Source organism: Callorhinus ursinus, unplaced genomic scaffold (assembly GCF_003265705.2).
Source record: "Callorhinus ursinus isolate GAN/ISIS: 27379988/994484 unplaced genomic scaffold, GSC_fseal_2.0 scaffold2, whole genome shotgun sequence".
Classification (NCBI taxonomy): domain Eukaryota; kingdom Metazoa; phylum Chordata; class Mammalia; order Carnivora; family Otariidae; genus Callorhinus; species Callorhinus ursinus.
Genome location: NW_027397064.1, coordinates 12,815,877 through 12,824,775, shown reverse-complemented (window position 1 = coordinate 12,824,775; position 8,899 = coordinate 12,815,877). Strand labels below are relative to the sequence as shown.

The 8,899-nt window shown below is 42.6% G+C and overlaps 1 long non-coding RNA gene across 1 annotated transcript; it reads left to right on the top strand.

The window, feature by feature from the left end:
* The first annotated feature begins 352 nt into the window (after positions 1-352).
* On the top strand, positions 353-8,420 carry LOC112835314 (uncharacterized). The gene is made up of 3 exons (XR_003211176.2): positions 353-451; positions 6,219-6,454; positions 8,227-8,420. It is a non-coding gene; the product is annotated as an uncharacterized lncRNA (long non-coding RNA).
* Positions 8,421-8,899: the final 479 nt, after the last annotated feature.

The window sequence follows — 8,899 nt, the reverse complement described above, 5'->3', positions numbered from 1 at the left end:
GGACTGAGGGTACAGTAGTAAGCTCTCTGAGGAGTAGTGGCAGTCAGCATCAGTGGATAGTAACATTTTCAATCCAGGGAGAATGTACTTGAAACGGAACAGTGTTACTGACAAATAGCTAGTAGGCTGAGGAACAGGGTTCCACTCAGTAGAGAAAGAAGGGGACAGGAACAAATTGGGCAGGTTCTCAGGGTTCTGGTCCAGCAGGGGATGGATCAGGAGGCTGGATGGACATAGTGACTGGGCACGTGAAGTACTGAATGTGAGTGGGGCAGTTGTGGGGTAGGGAATAAGTACATATGTTCTAGTTCTGGTTCTGGAACTCTTGTGTGATCGTCTATCTAGGTTCAGGGCCAAACACTGAGCCTGGCCCTAGTGATTTGGCAACTGCTAATATGTCACTGGGCATATCTCTCATTGGCTCAGGAGCTCTGCCTGAATGACCCATCAGGTAACAGGTCGCCGGTCCTCATTCTGAGCACGTCTGAGGTAGTCAGTCACTGACACTGTTTGGCATATGGGTTCCCGCTGAGGCTTAAGACCAAGCCCAACCCCCCCATGCAAAGCCCAGGAGGCTTAACTGGATTTCCTACACCTGCCCTTCCACCTTCCACCCTCCCCCAGAACCCTCAGGCAGCTTCCCACCAGCCTGGGTTCTCCATCTCCACCTCCAGCATTGGGTATTGCCCCTGGGAAGACAGTGACTGCCAGCCCAGGCCATGGAACCAGATTACATTGTCTGAATTCCAGGCTCTGATACTTCCTACATGTGTGATCTTGAGTATATTTCCTCACCCTTTGAGCCCCACTTTCTTCATCTGTAGGTAAGAAAAATAACCCTAGAGCAAGGATGAATAAGAGAATTGAATGAGATCATGCATGTAAAGCATTTGATGCAAGGTCCAGCACATATAAATACTGTATCTCACAGTTGGCTGAGTTGGTTGGGGGCTGATCTTATAGCTGGGGCTGCTCGCCAAGCTTGCCCTGGATCCTCCTTCCTATGGCTTCTGCCTCTTCTCCAGCAATCTGAAATGCTGAGATGCTAATATACCTTCAGATTGAGATTCCTTAACACAGTCTAGGCAAACTGTCCTTGTCTTGTGTGAGGGCATGTTCATGTGTATGTATCTGAGAGGAAGGATGGGGATCAAACCCAAGTTAGCTCCATAGGATTGTTCCTTTTTAAAAAATCGTTTCCATTCTGAATGAAGAACAAATAGACTTCTGCTTCTTCTGGGAACACAGTGAAGGTGATACCTCTTCTTTCCAAATAGCTTGTTAAAGGCTGAGTACCTAGGACTGATGGCAGAAGGTTGTCTGATCATTCAGCTTGAGTCATAGTGGGATCAGGGATAGGTTTAAGAATGGTAAGTATATGAGAAGATATTTATAGGAAGGGTAATGACATCTTATTCTCCACCATCACCAATAATAGTATAAGATTAAGTTAAATTCATTATAAGAAGAAAGATTCAGTTGAGATACAAAGAAAAGAAGACAGAGCGAGTTCTAGTAAGAACCAGCTTAGAAAGTACAAAAATTTAGGAATTGTTCTAGGTATCCTTGAAATCACATTTCACATGGGAAATGCTGTGATGTTAACGCAGGCAAACATCCATTCTGGGTCTGTTTAGTCTGCGTGGTTTCAGAGGGAAATAATAATTATTATGGCACTTGTTAGTGATAAGAGATTTATTTCCTTCTTTGCTTTTCATTGTCTGTGTTCATCTTCCCTTTTCCATATATGCTCTACTCCCTTTTTCCCATTGCCTTAGTGATTATAACAGGATCTTCTTCATGCCTATTAAGCTGAAAGCTAATACCCTCTCTCCTTTCAAACTGTCCTTAAAGTACTTCGTCTTCCACCTTCACTCCAGGCCTTGTCTGTGGAGTGTTTTTGACAATATTTACAAGTCTCTGCATAGAGCTGAAGATGATGGAGGACAACGGGAAGAGGTCTTTGCTTTAGGTTTTATTCAGCTTCCCACAGTCTCCTGAGCTTGGACTTCCGTGTAGACTTCTATTGTTTGATTTCCCAGCACTTTTTTCATGAGTCAAGTTATGGAAACCTGACGTAGCTATCCCCCTTCCCTTCACGCATTCTCTGCCCTGCTGGGAGCCGTCCTCGTGGGCCTGCCATCGTGGTGGCCCAGCCCTCCCTTGGGCAAGATTGAGTAGGTGACACAAGTCAGACCAAGTAGACACTCTCTTCCTGGAATTAGAATCATAAGCAAAATGGTACAGAAAGGCTGAAAACAGCTGAAGGTTGGTCATCATGACCATAGCAACTTGAAGAGGTGACACATTAAATAGTCTCTAGCACCTCATCCCTGGAGCTCTGCTGTTCCTTATCTTTCTGGACTCTGCTATGTTTTGTTTTGTTTTTAGCTTCTCTGTTGATTATGAGAGCCATCCCATATCCTTCCCAGTGTGTTCCTTTTTGTTTAATTTAGTAAAGGTTGATTTCTGCGTTGTAAACAGAGAACCCCCAAAGACATTCTGATACGCTGTTCTTTATGAGATTATCAAAAACAACAAAACAATTCCCATATGTCCTCTTAAATATTATCTTTTCTTGCTTTAAGGCATTAATAAAATGTTGATTATTGGCATGGAGATAGTTGTAACATTTTGGAGGAGTCACCAGATGGTGACATTACATATTATTTCCTAATCCAATTTATCTCGAAATGTGTGTGTTTGTTAAATCTTGAGGAAATGCTTTATCATCATGATTATAGTATAGTTCTGCTGTCTAAAAACCTAGCTATAGAGTATCTTGTGGGGACAGAATTTGGATGTGATGAAAGCAGTTCTTTGGCTATGTCTCAGAAGCAGGCACCCTAACTTCAAAATAATTTATGTTCAAAATGTCTGAAGGCAAACAAATATCCTCAGTGGGGGAATATTTCCTAAGTGGATGCAGCCAATATGTAGATTTTATTACAGCTCTGTCCCAGGAACCAATGACTTACCCATTGCTGTCACTTACACATAAACCTTTCACAGATTATGATAAATGTTTCCTTGATACATAGGCTCTCCTCTCAGCAAAACCCTCAAGCAGTGGATTCTGACCAGAAGCCATGTGGGTGGTGGCAAAAGATCTTTCCTTTGGATAATAAGGGACATTGCAGATTAAATTGTTATGATCACGCAGGGGTTAGAAAAGATTTCTGCTATTAAAATAGGAGGTCCGTGGACATTCAAAAAAAATTGACCAGAGTTATTTTGATAGATCAGACCAAAAGAAGAAGAAAATAACACTGAACCCAGTACCATGGACTGTTAGAAATTCTCACTGATACATATCAAAAGGTAACAAAATATATTTAAGAAAGAGTATTTTCTATTCTGCACTACTTTCAGCTCTGGGGTTTCAAACAGCAAACATTAATTAATTAGCTCATGAGTTTCTGGTTGGCTGGCTAGTTCTTCTGGTCTTAGCTGGGCTTGCTTATGAATCAGGGATGAGTTGTGGGTCTAGCTCCTAACTGGCTTTGTGATCTTGGCTGTACTCACATGTTTGGTGATTGGTTGGCTGTGTACTGGTCTAGGATGTTCTCAGTGGGAACAACGAGGTTCTTCTCTACTTATCATCCAGCAGGCTGGCCTCTGTTTATTCAGATAGCCATGTCAGCGTTCTGAGAGAGACGACAGGCAAAACATTTTTTTGGAAGTCTGAGCTTGGAACTGGTACACAGTCACTTCTACCTCAATAGGAGGAGCTATGGGGGCGCCTGGGTGGCTCAGTTGGTTGAGCGACTGCCTTCGGCTCGGGTCATGATCCTGGAGTCCCGGGATCGAGTCCCACATCGGGCTCCCTGCTCAGCGGGGAGTCTGCTTCTCCCTCTGACCCTCTTCCCTCTCGTGCTCTCTATCTCTCATTCTCTCCCTCTCAAATAAATAAATAAAATCTTTAAAAAAAAATAGGAGGAGCTATGAAATCATATTACAAAAGATATGGATATAGAGAGGCATAAAACATTGGGGACAATATTAATTTCCCCACACTTAGGAATGTTGCAACTCTGCTAGTCTGGTATTTTTTGCAACATCAAACGGGAAGAATGGGCAGAGAGGGGTAATAAACAGAAAGGAGGGGGTGGAGGAGAGTGAGAGTTCAGGTGGGCTGAATGTCAGAAAGAGTTTTGGGGATTTGGCAAATGAGAGGCTTCAAACAACTTCCGTAGAGAAAAAGAAATGGGTGTGAGAGGAAATAGGGTTTGGCTATGTGTTTTCATGGTTTAGGAATTTGATCCCTTCTGATACTCTATAAGAGATGCAAATAAAGAATGGAATTTCCATTAAGATATTTTTTGGCTATTGAGCCATGCATTTTTCCATGCAACTGTGAAAGAAGGAGCTATGTGGGGTCCCAGGACTTATTTGGATTAAACATTTAGATTTCTAAAGGAAGATCTTAAGAAAAGAAAAAAGGTTCTTCCGAACTAGAGGAAAAGCAAAACATTGATTTCCTCCCTGCCAAGGAGGTCAATCAATCATATTTAGATATTTAATATTTTTTTTAGCACTATCGGGTTTAGCATGTCAACATTTTGAGCAAGTGTGGTGCTCTCTGAAGACTTTGTGATTTTAGTTTTTCCAAATACCCATGGAAATGTAAAGAAATGATGTATTGACTAATTCCTAAGAGTACGATGCTGCCAGTGTATTTGAACGTTTGACAGCTCCTCTGAGCACATACTCTTTTGTTCACCCATTTCTGTCCTAATGGTGCTGGTGCTTTAATTCTATAATGATCCCTATAGAATGAAAGGGAGATGCCCCGGAAGCCAAAACTTGAGGGCTTGTAAGTTAGCCTATCTTGTATCCAAATCCTGACTTCAACTCTACTAACTATGTGAACTTGGGCATGTGTCTTATCTGACTAAGCTTTTTTTAAAAAAATCTTAACATGAGGATAACAATCCTTTTGCATGAGTTTATTGTAAGAATTAGGGATAATGTATAATCAGTGTTGAGTACATAAGTGTTTATCTCTGATTCCTCAAAAAGAGGCTATAGACCAGCCTTTACTGAGCCAGTGTCAAAATACCACAGTTTCCCCAAATTTGGTAAAATAAGCTTGTCTGAAGTCCAGGGTCAGGAAGCCATTGAACCAACAAAGACCTCTCTTCTCATTATTGCTTATAGGAGAGAAACAAAGGGATAACTACCAATTTAGGTGTTGGTGCTAGGTGTTAGGTGCTGTGCTACTGGTAACATTAAGAAGAAATCATCAGATACAGATTTTATTTTCCATGTAGTTGTTCCAGATCTCAAGGCACTTACAATTCAGCTGGGAACAAAAGGCAACAGAAAACTTTGAAATGCAGCAAGTATTCATCAAATGCTAAATTTGGAGTTTTAGGACCTTCAAGGAGAGATTGATAAAGGCCGAGTGGATACTGAAGGTGAGGCAGTCTCAGGGTAGAGAGCTGGCCAAGAGCTGCTCTGAACGAATGCCTGGGGGGGCAATGTAGATTAGAAAAGAAGGTAGAAATTAGAGAGACGAGGGGTTGGGGGGTGGGGAGGCTGATCAGGTAGGAAGATAGTAGATGATGGAGGGTTTTGAAAGCCAAGCAGGAAACCCTTGACAGGCAGATCGCTAACAATTTCTAAATAAGTGAAAGAGATCATGAAGATCTGTCCCTGGTAGGGACTTGCAGATACCTGAGCAGAGCTTGGAATCAAGTGTTGGTTGGCAGGGAGTCAGGCCCATGGTGAGGGAACATGGCCCAATGTGATGGTGGTGGTAGGGGCAGGAGAAAGTCACAGACTCTTCACTATGGGAGCTTGGGAGAGCTGTAGGTTCTTCTGAGCCCCAGCTAGTCTAGACTGACCAGTGCTATCCTGGCTCAAACTTCAGCCTTGGGCAAAGATTCAGAAGGCAAAAGCTGTCTGTTGGTTAGCGGATGGGTAATCTGAGATCCCCTTATTGTCAACTTTGCAGAAACCAGGGTAATGCCTATTTGCTGCTCACAAGCAATGCCTAGTCCTTCAAGTACTTGAGAAATGGGAATGAGAACAGCATGTCTCACCTGGCAGCTCATACAACAGCTACAATTTTCTTTCTACCCAAACTCTATAATTAAAGAGAGGGAAATTTCTCTTGCTATCCCTGGGCAAGGGACAAATAGAAAAGTGGAACGTGGGATGGAATAACATGGGTCATCCCCTCAATTACTAATGTTTATTTTTGCCTTTCCCAGATTTTCAATTACAGATAAACTGGCTCACACCACACTTCAGCAAAAACTCAAGGTCAAACAAGTTCTCTGATTTAAGTGTCAGTGGGACTTCTAGGACAATACTTTTCCGCCAACTAAAGGATGAGAACTTGAATGTTTATCTGTGACTTCTAAATAAATGACATCTGTATCCAAGCTGGCATTCAGCACTGAACAAAGTAGGGAAAAGACTGAACTGAAGAACCCCAAGAGTCAAGGTAAATTCCCTTCTCTTCTGAGACATTTTCTGATTGAGAGGGTCTGTCATGATGGATGAAAGGGAGGTGGGAAGGCTGTATTATTCTTGAAGGGGAGTGATATTAAAATTTAAAGCTTAGATTTTACCTGCAAATAGCATCCATAGGGATCAACAATTTAAAGTAAATTAGGAGGCATTAGAATTTATTTATTCAGCAAGTAGTTACTAAGGGCCCACCCAGTGCCAGACTCTGTCCCAGGAATGAGGAATAATATATCAGGAAAGGAAACAAGCCCCAGCTCATATGTGGTTGACAAGCCAGTGGGGGAAGAGATACAATAGCCTATAAAAATGTACTCGTCAAGTTGTCATAAGTGCTAAGAAGAATTAGTCTGGGAATGGGGAGAGGAACAGACTTGGTAAGGTGATGTGCTCTTTTAGACAGAGGGCTAAAGGCAGGCCTCTCCAGTGAGGTAATATCCGAGGAAGTGAGGGACTAAGCCACCTAAACACCTAGGGAAAGGGCAGCCCATGCAGAGGGAGTAGTATATAGTGGTGCCAGGTAAAATAGGGGATTCCCAGTTTTAATTGAATTTTAGGTAAAAAACCAATTTTTTTTTTAGTATAAGTATGTCCTAAATATTGCATAAGACATATTTACACTAAAAAAAAAAAAAATCATTTACCTAACACTCAACTTGAGCTGGGCATGCTGTATTTTTATTTGCCAGATTTATCTGGCAGTCCTTGCCAAAACTTGAGGAAAGCATATGGTGGACGTATTCAAGGAATGCTGAGAAGGCCAGAGACAGGAGCAAGGGGAGCCTGACGGGAGTTGAAGTCCTAGAGGTGGCAGGTGGTTGGGTCCCAGAGAGCCTAGGGGCCACAGTACCAACTTTGGCTTTTCCTTTGAGTGTAACGGGGAGCCAGTGGGAGGATTCGAGCAGAAAAGTGTCGAAATTCATTCATTTTTTTTTCCCAAGTGTTTAATCAATTTCATTCAATAGTCATTCAAACAAATTACTGAATATCTATTAGCTTTACCGAGGTGGGATAGTGTTGGGGTCGTATTTTTGCTTTCCAGGGCCTCATCCACTATCCAGGAGAGATAACACTTAACCAAACAGGTAAGTAACAGTATAAATGCTTGGGTCAGCATGGGCGGTTTTGCCCAGAGTACCATTGGTGGATAGATTACTTGGGCTAGAAAAGTTTGGGAAGCATTTTGGAGGAGGCTAGACTAACTGGTCCAGGAAGGATAGGGGGGAAGGTTCCTGTTTTCCTTCTATTTCAAGCCTGCAGGTGTTGTTCTTTAAGATATGGATGGAATTCTGGTGGGTATTTAGGCCTTTGTATCCATCATGTCCTGGGAATGGTGCTCCTCTTCTACACCATGCCCAGACAACACTTTCAGAACCGAATGGACAGCAGGATGAGCATCAGCCCCCAAGTAAAGGGTCAGAGGGCCAGAACACTGATCAGAGTCAAAATGGACCTTCTCAACCTTGACATACCATATGCACAGCCCTTGTCTAGAGTAGGAGGAATGTGGACTTCAATAAATGTACAAGCAGGATTTAATACAACCACCATTACTTTTCCTTAGGGATTCTTGCCTCTGGGAAGTTAGCACCCAAAAAAATTCCTGGGACGCCAGAGAAGCTTATAAATGTTTGTGGAATAAATATCCAACTTTTGCATCAATTCTCAGAAAGCATTTTGAGGTCTTTCTAATGGAATAATCAGCTTAATCAATTAGCTTTAATTTAACTTACTTCTTTTTTTTTTCAGACTGCCTGAGTGAGCACAGAAGAGATCACATGTTCTGTGGCTTCTTTGAAATGGCCTGAGAATCTCAGAGAAGGACCATGCTTGTAGTCTGGAGCCAGAGGACCAAGGGGACCAGAGCCTAGGTCTTAAGGCCTGCTGCACCTGTACCAGTTACAGTACCTGTAACTTCTCTAGTAAAAACTCAATTACTGTAATGGCTGGTGGCATTCTCTGAAGATGGGCCGGAAACAAATTCATGGAAACTCCCAAATTTCATTTACCAGGCCTGTTATAACAAATTACCACAGACTGGGTGGCTTAAACCAGCAGAAATGGATTCTTGCACAGTTCCAGAGGCCGTGCCTTGTCTAGTCTTTCAGAGAGAATCCTTCCTTGCCTTTTCTATCTTCTGGTGGCTCCAGGTGTAATTAAGCTATGGATCTTGAGCTGAGATGAGTCATGTGGGCCCTAAATCCAATGGCAAGTGTCCTCGTAAGAGAGAGACAGAGCATGTTGGGACAGAGGAGGGAAAGGCAATGTGACCACAGGGTCAGAGGTTGGAGTGATGCTTTGCCTTCTTGTTTCCTAGCATGAGAAGACTGAAATGACTGGATATAGCTTAAAGTTGAATGGGACTCTTGCTTTGCTCCTTGGTGCAAGTATTTCCACTCTGGGAACTAGGGTCTTTAAATCC